The following is a 12,380-nucleotide window of genomic DNA, read 5'->3' on the forward strand; positions in this document are numbered from 1 at the left end:
TGTTTCACAGCTCACTGCTGCCCAACCCCGTGAGCCGAAAATAAACCCTCCACAAGTGTTTACGGGTGATCGGAAAAAATTCTGTGAATTTAAAAACGCATGTCAATTGCTTTTTAATCTAAAACCTCGTACTTACACTACAGACCAATTAAAAGTCTGCACCACTATATCATATATGTCAGGTGATCCACGGGCTTGGGCAGACTCTCTTATTGAGAAAAATGACCCTCTTCTCAACTCCTATCCTACGTTTTTAGCAAAGCTCTCTAGCCTATATGAAGACTCTAATAGGCAGAGTACTGCTGACAGCCAATTGAGAGCTTTAAAACAAGGAAGGAGACCTGTTGAAGATTTCGTAGTAGAGTTCAAGAGATGGACCCTTGATTCAGGGTGGAATGATGCATCTCTGCGAACCCAGTTCAGGCTTGGGTTATCTGAAGCCATAAAAGACGAGCTCGCCCGAGCGGATTCACCTGGCACCTTGGATGCCTTGATACAACTTAGTATCAAAATAGACAGATGATTGCGAGAGAGGAAGGCTGAGAAAATGGGAATCCCATTACCCAACCCTTCTCGGGAGTCGTCCTTCGATCCTACTCCTATGGAGGTAGGAACCATCCGCCCACCAATATCGTCTACTGAAAAGGCCAGGAGAAGAACAGAAAATCTCTGTATGTACTGCGCCTCCGCCGAACATTTGATAAGCGTTTGTCCCCTTGTCCACAAGAGAAAGGGTGAGTGTTCACAGGTCTTGCTGGGGGGATTAACGACTTCTTTTACTAATCCCTATCTCTTTATTCGTTTGATCCTACAGTGGGACCAAATTAGGATCACCACCAAGGCCATGATCGACACAGGATCTTGTGGGAACTACATTGACACTAGTTTTGTTGCTTTAAATAAAATACCTATTATTTCAAAACCCAAACCTGTCTCTGTTAGTTTGATTAACGGTATTCCGTTATCTTCTGGTCCAATTACCACTCAGACACAAGCACTCCTTGCTACTGCTAACGAGACTCATGTTGAGACCACCACGTTTGATGTGTTACCCTCACCACATTTTCCCATTATTTTGGGACTTCCCTGGTTACATATACATCAACCAACTATTGATTGGAAGACACGGTCCCTAACCTTCCCTTCTCACTATTGCGAGACCACGTGTAACCTCCAATCTCAAAAGAAAATCCTGTCCATGGTGTCAGAGGAAGTTACCCCACCACCATGCTATCAGGATTTATCAGAAGTCTTCCTTGAGAAAAATGCTCAAGTGTTGCCTCCCCATAGGGACTACGATTGTTCTATTGACCTACTCCCTAATAGTAAGCTACCTTTCGGTCATGTTTATCCTCTTTCTCAGGATGAACTTTCTCATCTCAAGGAATACTTGGATGAGAACTTAGCGAAAGGGTTCATTAGACCCTCTACTTCCTCTACAGCTGCAGGACTTTTCTTTGTCCGCAATAAGGATTTAAGCCTTCGGCCTATTATTGACTATAGGCAATTAAATATTATTACGATAAAGGATCGCTATCCCTTACCTCTCATCCCGGAACTGATTGAACAAGTGCGTGGAGCCACTTACTTCTCAAAGTTAGACCTTAAAGGGACTTACAATCTCATCCGCATCCGTAGTGGGGATGAGTGGAAGACGGCATTCAGAACTAGATACGGACTATTCGAATATCTAGTGATGCCGTTTGGGTTGTGTAATGCTCCCGCAGCATTTCAGCGGTTCATAAACGACATCTTCCGAGATCTACTCGATGTCTGTGTCGTAGTATATCTGGACGATATACTCATTTACTCTCAATCCTTGTCTGAACATAAAAGACATGTAAGACTTGTGTTGTCCAGATTGCTCGCACACAACTTGTACGTAAAACTGAAGAAATGTCTATTCCATAAGGAAGAGGTGTTATTCTTAGGATACATCATATCCAAGAACAACATCAAGATGGATATGAGCAAGATATCCTGTATTCTGGATTGGCCTGTACCAACAACTCGTAAGGCCTTACAACGATTTCTTGGATTCTCAAACTTCTATAGGAAGTTCATCAAGAACTTCTCGTCTATTGTGAGACCACTCACACAACTTACAAGTGTTAAGCAAACATTTAAATGGTCTGAAGAAGCAAATAAAGCATTCAGCTTGTTGAAATCAAGCTTCATTACCGCTCCCATACTACGCCATCCAGACCCATCCCTCCAATACATCCTGGAGGTAGATGCGTCAAATATGGCTGTAGAAACAGTTCTTTCCCAACGACCTACGAATACTTCACCACTTCATCCAGTTGCCTTCTTCTCTAAATCACTAAGTAACCCAGAGGTGAACTACCCAGTGGGTGAAAAAGAGTTACTTGCCATGAAGTTGGCACTGGAGAATTGGTGACATCTACTTGAGGGCACCCGGTTGCCAATACTCATATATACAGACCATAAAAACCTCCAATATCTCCAGACCAACAAGACCCTTTCCCACCGACAGGTACGTTGGTCGCTATTCTTCCTAAGATTCAATTTCTTAGTGACCTATACACCTGCAGACAAAAACAAGAAGGCAGATGCGTTATCACGGTTAACCGAAGATAACTGTGCCGAAATTCCTTCATTACCTATAATACCCCATGACCGTATTATTGGTGTTGTTCGTCCCTTAAAGGAAGAGATTCTGCACAGTCTAAGACTGGATTCACCACCACCTCAACTAAGTACTGATGCAGAAGGCTTCCGATACTTTAACGACAAACTCTACATACCTCCCGGTATGCGTACCAAAATCTTGGAGTTATCCCATGACGTACCTATGGCAGGACATATGGGTATGACTAAGACATTTAATTTGCTCACTAGGCAATTTTGGTGGCCTGGGATGAAGACGTCTGTACAAAAATTCATTTCTTCATGTGACATCTGTGCAAGGTCCAAAATTGACACTACAAAACCTTCTGGTTTACTTTGCAGTCTACCAATACCCAAAGTTCCATGGGAAGTTGTTTCTTTAGACTCCATAGTGGAATTACCACCATCCAAGGGATTCACTACCATCCTAGTGTCAGTGGACCATCTGAAAAAATGGCACATTTCATTCCCATTCGCAGACTACCTTCATCTGAGGAAACAGCGGAATTGCTAGTAAAATATGTGTTCAAACTACATGGAATTCCAAAGACTCTTTTATCTGACCGGGGCTCGCAGTTCATCTCTAAGTTTTGGCAAGCTCTATGTCACATACTGCGCATTGAGTGAAAACTTACTTCCCCCTATCACCCGCAGACCAACGGACAAACTGAAAGAGTCAACCAGTGTATTGAACAATATTTGCGTTGTTACACCTCATACCTACAGGATGATTGGGTGGACCTCCTCCCTCTGGCAGAATTTGCTTATAACAATGCAACCCACAGTACTACTAAGCAAAGTCCGTTCTACCTGAACTATGGGTCCCATCCCACAATTCTTCCACTACGCATCCTACCATCAAGTAACCCAGTAGCCTCTGACTATCTCACCCAAATAAAAGACTCTTTGGGCTTACTTAACACCACCATCTCACATGCTCATAGCCAACAAAAGAGGTACTATGACCTCCGCAGAAGACCTTCACCTCAATATGCTATTGGGGATCTTGTTTGGCTATCTACGAGGAACTTGAGGTTGAAAATTCCTAGTAAAAAGCTTGGACCTCTATTCCTGGGACCTTTCCCAATTGAGAAGCTCATTGGGGAATCTACAGTTCGACTCACTTTACCGGCAGATCTTAAAATACACCCCACGTTCCATGTATCTCTATTGAAGCCACATACACCCAACCAAGGGATTAGACCTACCATCGCGCCTCCACCTCCAATACAAGTTGAAGGTGGAGAAGAATTTGAGATTAAAGAAATTTTGGATTCTCGTATCCACAGAGGAAAGCTCCAATATTTCATAAGATGGAAAAATTATGGTCCCCAAGATGACACCTGGTTGGATGCTTCTGACGTCCACGCACCCAGGCTTATACGAAGGTTCCACTCCAAATACCCGGAGAGACCAGTGTTATAGGCCTTCCGGAGCCGGCCTTAGGGGGGGGTACTGTAAGATCCTGGTACCTGCGGTACCCTTCCAGCCTATTATTTGTACATTACGTTCCACCATATAGATAGGTGGAACGCATCTAGTACCTGTCCCTTTAAATTCCATGACCTCATCAGTGAGTGCCGCTCTGAGCGGCTATTTCAACCGCCGGCATTCACTCACATGTGTTCGTGCAAACCGCTTGCTACAGCATTACCTAACGCTGCCGAATCCTCCAGCTATTCCCTAATACCTGGATTGACCAAAGACTTGCTACAACATCTTGTATCTCGCTACAAGATCATTACCTCACCGCCGGAACCCTCTCCTTACAAACCTACCAGTGATAAGTACCCCACAGGGGAATACCTTCCTAATCTACTTTCACTACTACTCTGCTTACTAAAGACTATTGCTACTCTAAGAACTATACTGTTCCATCTAACATCTGCACCGCTACTTAGATTGCAAGCTCTTGGGCCTATTACCATCTTGTCACTGCACTAGCCTAGCATCTCCTGTACACTTCATCTGCTCTTCACTACCACCTGTTACCTGTACATGATTGCTATCCTAAGTGCTTACTATCACCATCTGTTACCTCTTACCATTGCTATCACTATCCACGCCTGTCCCTTCAGTATCACCTCTATACTTTCACATATAAACATATCACTCCAGGAACATCTTTAATGAGTGTCTGTGTTTGTGTATGTGCTTGCTGAGACAGGCTGATGCACAATGATGAGTCTTGAGAGTTGGATATGGTAGTTCAACACATCTCTACATGACTACTCAGTGTAACTTCCGCAGCTGCAAATCCACACCACACAAATAAACGCCAGAGCGTTACAACCGGTTGCTTCAAGTCAATTCAAGAAAGCGGGAGAGAAGCAGAAAATTCGTTTGGTGTTTTGTCTTGCCTGGCTATGGAGTCTCTCTTGCGGCAGTTGATGGACCGAGCTGGCAGCGCGGACGGGGAAGAATGGATGAGGAAGTGTCTGGCGATTCTGGTGGATGTTCCGGTGCGGTCACAGCTTCATCCCCCATCTTTGTCGGTTGCTGATGGCGTAGTTCCGGTTGTCGCTGACCTCCCGGCTGACGTTGTTTCCGCCGCCGCGGACCGTCGAATGGTAGCGCCCACGGATGGTGACCCCGATGACGACTTCCGAGTACCTCATTTACGGGCACCGTCTATTGCCGGAAATGCTGGAAGAAAGTCGGTGCGAGTGGCGAAAAGGCCTAGTCGATTCGGTCCGGAGGGCCTGTCTACGGTGCATCCTGCAAAAAAAGGGAAGCAAAATAAAATCGCTGTTAAGGCCGTGTTCATCAACCTGGCCATGCTAATCCTTTTGCTTTGCAGGGAGAAAATTTGACGGTTGGTCGAGTACTGGATGCGTCGGTGGATTCTGGAGTTTTTGCTGCACCATCCACCTCTGTTGCTCCAACTATCTCTTCTTTACCGGTTACACATCGTCCTCCAGTTGCTGCAACTGTGGTCGGTACTGACACAGTGCTTGCAGGTGAGCAAAATAATGACTCTGTATTGAATGCTTTTGTGAAATTGTTATCTACTGTATGTTCTAATGTTTTAAATACTTCAAATGTTTCACATGTGCCTAATGTTGTTGAGGTGAGTCAGGTTGGAGCTGAGCAGCCGGTTGCTAATGTTTGGCGTTCTGAATTCAGTGGTGATGATTCTCACCATGATGTTCAGCTTCTGCCTTCTAGGGATGTTAGTTATGCTGCTCCTGCTTGTTTCACTTCGGTCCCTGAGTCTTCTGTTAAAGAAGCTCTACCTTGTGAAATATCTCCATTGGGTTTCCACTTAAAGGAGAGTATAAAAGAAAAAATTTGGAAGGGGGACTTTGTGGATGTTCTTTCTTTATTGCCTAGTTCTAAGAATTTTAGAACTGATTCTGATAAACCAGGTGAGGACAGGTTTAGGACGGTGCCTAGGTCTTTTAATAACTGGCTTCAGGGTTATTGTATTTATTCTAGCATTTTAGGTGAAAAGCAGCCACAATTATGCAGTAAGCTTTTTCAACACCTGGACATTATCCTTGAAGCCTACAAAAATTTCCCTGGCCTTGCCTGGTTCCAGTATGACGAGTCGTTTTGTCAGAAACTGTCTGTACATAAGTCTCTTACCTGGGGAGAGAAGGATGTTGGACTTTGGCTCAATTTGTTGTTGCCTCAAAGGCCAATTTCTTCTGTTAAACCGGTGTAAGATCCTGGTACCTGCGGTACCCTTCCAGCCTATTATTTGTACATTACGTTCCACCATATAGATAGGTGGAACGCATCTAGTACCTGTCCCTTTAAATTCCATGACCTCATCAGTGAGTGCCGCTCTGAGCGGCTATTTCAACCGCTGGCATTCACTCACATGTGTTCGTGCAAACCGCTTGCTACAGGATTACCTAACGCTGCCGAATCCTCCAGCTATTCCCTAATACCTGGATTGACCGAAGACTTGCTACAACATCTTGTATCTCGCTACAAGATCATTACCTCACCGCCAGAACCCTCTCCTTACAAACCTACCAGTGATAAGTACCCCACAGGGGAATACCTTCCTAATCTACTTTCACTACTACTCTGCTTACTAAAGACTATTGCTACTCTAAGAACTATACTGTTACATCTAACATCTGCACCGCTACTTAGATTGCAAGCTCTTGAGCCTATTACCATCTTGTCACTGCACTAGCCTAGCATCTCCTGTACACTTCATCTGCTCTTCACTACCACCTGTTACCTGTACATGATTGCTATCCTAAGTGCTTACTATCACTATCTGTTTCCTCTTACCATTGCTATCACTATCCACGCCTGTCCTCTCAGTATCACCCCTATACTTTCACATATAAACATATCACTCCAGGAACATCTTTAATGAGTGTCTGTGTTTGTGTATGTGCTTGCTGAGACAGGCTGATGCACAATGATGAGTCTTGAGAGTTGGATATGGTAGTTCAACACATCTCTACATGACTACTCAGTGTAACTTCCGCAGCTGCAAATCCACACCACACAAATAAACGCCAGAGCGTTACAACCGGTTGCTTCAAGTCAATTCAAGAAAGGTGTATGTTTTGGGTTCAATGAAGGTATGTGCAAATGGCCTAAAAATTGCAAGTTTAGGCACGAATGCTCCCATTGCGCTGGTACACATCCTTTTTCCAGGTGTTTTAAGAAAAACACCCCCGTCACTTCACAGGTTTCCAAGGAGCATCTTTTTCTCAAGAGCGGCAGCTCAGGTGAACTTGGAAAAAATGCTCCCTTGGCTGCTAATATACCCAAACAGTAAGGATGCAAGCTTGCTGTTTCATGGCTTTGAAGTGGGATTTGACTTACCTTCATTCTCTGGTTCTGGATGTGTAATTCAGGGCAATTTGCCTTCTGTTCTTCTTTATCCTGAAGTTGTACGGACTAAAATTTTTAAAGAAGTAGAATGTGGTAGGGTGGCTGGACCTTTTTTGTCGCCACCATTTCCTAATTTTCAGGTATCTCCTTTAGGGGTTATCCCAAAAAAGGAACCTGGTGAATTTCGCATCATTCACCACCTATCCTTTCCTGGTGGCATGTCATTAAATGATGACATAGACCCTTCTTTGTGCACGGTATCTTATGCTTCATTTGATACAGCCTTAGATAAAATTCGGAATGTTGGTGGGGCAGCGTTACTAGCCAAAGCGGATATAAAATCCGCTTTTAGGCTTTTGCCTATTAATCCTGAGGCTTTCAACTCCCTGGGTTTCTTTTTTGAAGATAATTATTTTTTCGATAAGTGCTTGCCCATGGGCTGTTCGCTCTCTTGCTTTTATTTCAAAGCCTTTTTGAGTTTCTTGGAATGGGTAGTGTCTTATCAGTCAGGTTCAAATAACATCTTGCATTACTTAGACGATTTTTTGTTTTTAGGCAAGGCTGGTTCTTTGGACTGTTTATATTTGTTGACTGAATTTCGTGTCACTTGTTCTTTGTTTAATGTTCCATTGGCTGAAGAAAAAACAGTTTATCCGACCACAGGTCTGGAATTTTTGGGCATTTTTGTGGATACAGAAAAGATGGAATTTAGGTTGCCTGACTCAAAAATTTCGAAATTAAAATTTTTATTGCACTTAATTCTGCAGAAACAAAAAGTCAAATTGAAAACTGTTCAATCATTGTTAGGATTGTTGAATTTTGCGTCTCGTGTGATGCCAGTGGGACGTGTTTTTTCCAAAAGACTTTACAGAGCCATTTCTGGCGTATCGTCTCCTTCACATTTCATTCGGCTTTCGGCAGACATTAAGGCAGACCTCTTGGTCTGGTTAAGATTTTTGGATACCTATAATGGATCTTCAGTTTGGCAAGACTGTTTTTGCTCTGCAAGAGCCTTGAACTTATTTACTGACTCTTCCGGGGTACACGATTATGGTGCGTACTGGAATGGTTAGTGGTCCGCTTCTGCTTGGCACCCACGCTGGGTCTCGGAAGGTTTGACTACTAGCATAGTTCTTTTAGAACTATTCCCAGTGATTGTGGCTATGGAATTGTGGGGTGGCAGTTTTAAGAACAAGCGAATCCTGCTGCATTCAGACAACAAGGGTGTAGTTTATGCGATAAACTGCTTAGCTTCTCGCTCGTTGCTTGTCATTACATTATTAAGTTACTTAGTTTTTCAATGCTTGCATTTGAATATTTGGTTAAAAGCCAAGTTTATTCCAGGATTTTGTAATGACATTGCAGATTCCCTTTCTCGCCAGCAGTTCGAGAGGTTCAGGGATTTGGCTCCAGAGGCGAATGTGTTGGGGCTGCCTTGCCCCCATCATCTTTGGGATTTGGTTTGACCTCGGTTTCTGCAGCCATTCGAAATTCTATTGCTCCGTCCACTTGGAAATCATATAGTTCTGCGTGGAAGTTGTGGCTTTCTTTTTTTGAGCTTCATGACTCTAATTTGCTGTCATTTCCCGAGAGTCAAGTGTTACAGTTCCTGGAATTTTTGATGGCTCAGAATTTCTCCTATTCTCATGTTCTAAAAACGCTTGCTGGTGTTTCCTTTTTTGCAAAAATGCATGGTTGTGCCTCTTGTATGGACTATTTTTCAGTTAAACTAGCTCTACGTGGTTATCGTAAGGTCCATGCTGTTTCTGATAACAGGTGTGCCATTTCTTTGGCGATGTTAAAAAAGGTATGTGTAGCCACGGATTCAGTGTGCTCATCCCCATACGAGGCTTGTCTTTTCAAATGTGCTTTTTGCATGTGTTACTATGGCGTGTTTCGGATATCCGAAATGCTTGCTTCCAATTCTTCAGCTCTTAATGGTTTGACATTTTCGGATGTCTTTATTTTCAAAGACCGTTTACGGATATTGTTACGACGTAGTAAGACTGATCAGATAGGTAAAGGGAAATGGATTACCTTAGGGAGTACTACTGATTCTGATATTTGTGTAATAAAGTTGGCCGAGAGTTATTTGAGTCTTCGGCCGATTCCTTTCCATCAATTTTTTATTCATATCAATGGTTCTCCTCTTACTGTGTTCCAATTTGGGGCTGTTCTTAAAAAATGTTTAGTTTACTTGAATCTGAGCCATCTGCCCATTTCTTCACACTCTTTTCGTATTGGTGCAGCTACTACGGCTGCTGGTTTGGATTTTCCTAATTCATCAATTAAAACTATTGGCAGATGGCATTCAGATGCATTTAAAACTTATATTAGACCTAATTTTTGTGTTTGATTTCAGGTCAATCTACTGTTGTGTGGCTTCTTGGACATTCCTACATCTTTTGGGCCCATAGGCGTGCTGGTCTGAGGAGCTATGGCGAGAATTTATGTTTTGATAATTCCAAGTTTAAAGTATTTTGGTATGGTAATAGGGGGATGCATTGGGCTGACCTTTTTTCAGTTTTTGCTGATAGGTGTTTTCATTGGCCTTCTCCTGATGTGGTCATTATCCATTTAGGAGGGAATGACATTGGCTACAGAAAAAATATTGACTTGATTTTAAATATTAAATCCGATTTTTTATATTTTAGTTCAGTTTTTCCTAGCTGCAAATTTGTTTTTTCAGAAATTGTGCCTCGTTTGAGTTGGTTTTCCCCGGATTAGATTTTTCTTGAGAAAAATCGCAAACGGGTTAATAGATCAATTTCAAAATTTATGTCTTCTATTGGACATCTTTCTTACAGGCATGTGGACCTTGAGGGTGGTTTAGATGGGTTTTACAGGGCTGATTCAGTCCATTTGTCAGATGTAGCCATTGACATTCTTAATTTAGGTTTTCATTCTTGTATAGAATTGGCCACGGCCCTGGTGGTGGTGCCATGCCCTTAATATAGTGTATGGCATGTGGGATATTATATGTTATGTGTGTTAATGGGTAGCTCGAATTTTTTGATTGAGCTACATGTTATAAGTTGGTATTGGTAGTACAAATGGTTTAGTTCGAGCTTCTTGGCTGGACTAATAAGTATCAAAAAAAGATATGTTATATCCCACATGTTATATATATTGGTTTAATAAATGGCCGCGGCCAATTACACCATATTATTAGTGTCAGAGTCATTATTTACATAAATTATAGATTACTGTTCTGCATTCTGCACCATAAATATGCAGGGTGGGTCAAACTGTACCCACACTGCATGCATGGGGCAGAGGCATGACACAAACAGTTTTGAAAATAGTCAGTTTAAGTCATTGGTAAAACTAAATAAATATGATTGGTCAGTTAAGGGAGTTATATAATTGGTCAGTTTAAAATATTGTATCCATTGGTTAAAAAATTGATGTTATTAACTGTAATTGGTTGTAACTGAAACCTTGGGCATTAAGGAATTCTCTATAAAAAAGAGGAACGTTACATTAGTTCAACAGTCAGTGGGAGAAAAGCAGAAAATTCGTCCCTCCCTCCCACCCTTATTGCTGTCGCGGCTTTGTATATGTTATTAGGGATATTATATGTTATGTGTGTTAATGGGTAGCTTGAATTTTTTGATTGAGCTACATGTTATAAGTTGGTATTGGTAGTACAAATGGTTTAGTTCGAGCTTCTTGGCTGGACTAATAAGTATCAAAAAAAGATATGTTATATCCCACATGTTATATATATTGGTTTAATAAATGGCCGCGGCCAATTACACCATATTATTAGTGTCAGAGTCATTATTTACATAAATTATAGATCACTGTTCTGCATTCTGCACCATATACATTTTTGCATGATTTTCAAGATAGTAAACTGCTGCTTCAGGACCTCTTTCTTACATTCATAGAAGAGTAACCTATCTAAAAAAATACATATTAGATATACATACATGTTGTGCAAACCCAATAAGGTGCTGAAAGGTGCAATAAAGAACCAATAAAGTGCTAGTGATCACTTAATAAACTTCTAATTAATTATTTAGAGTAGTGAGGAGAAGGAGCTAATTATCTTTTTGGAGTCATTCAACTAATATCCAAGAGGAGAGGAGGTGTTCCTATGGTTTGATCCACCCAAGGATAAAGGGATCACAGGATTGTGGGGTCTGTGTGACCCACCTGTATCCGGTAAGAGGCAAAGATTATCATCTGTATGCACTGGAGCACCTGATATTCAAGCAATATCATTCACTACCTTGCACAAACTGTTTTTGTTGGATCACTGCTTTAACCCTTTGAGTACCTTAGAAATGCACCTTATTTTGTATATGTGGAACCACTTTCCAATTTAATTCATACGTTATTTTGTATATGCGTTTTTTCACATACGTTTTTTAATTAGAAGTTTATTAAGGTGCACCTTAGAAATGCATCTTATTTTACATATGTGGAACCAATTTCCAATTTAATTCATACATTATTTTGTATATGCGTTTTTATTCACATACATTTTTTAATTAGAAGTTTATTAAGTGATCACTAGCACTTTATTGGTTCTTTATTGCACCTTTCAGCACCTTATTGGGATATTCAGAATATGTTAAATAATACAAATGTGCTAAGTCGCAGAGGGGGGGGAAAAAAAAAAAAAAAAAAAAGGGGGAAATTTTTATCTTATGTGATCAAAACACAGGGGAGGATCTAAAAAACCCCTCCTTCAAGTGCAAAAAAAAAAAAGGGGTACATTTTTATCTTATGTGATCAAAACACAGGGGAGGATCTAAAAAACCCCTCCTTCAAGTGCAAAAAAAAAAAAAAGGGAACATTTTTTATCTTATGTGATCAAAACACAGGGGAGGATCTAAAAAACCCCTCCTTCAAGTGCAAAAAAAAAAAAAAAACAAAGGGAGACATTTTTATCTTATGTGATCCAAACACAGGGGAGGATCTAAAAAACCCCT

The sequence above is a fragment of the Pelophylax lessonae genome, assembly GCF_965119305.1.
Source record: "Pelophylax lessonae genome assembly, chromosome: 1".
Lineage (NCBI taxonomy): Eukaryota > Metazoa > Chordata > Amphibia > Anura > Ranidae > Pelophylax > Pelophylax lessonae.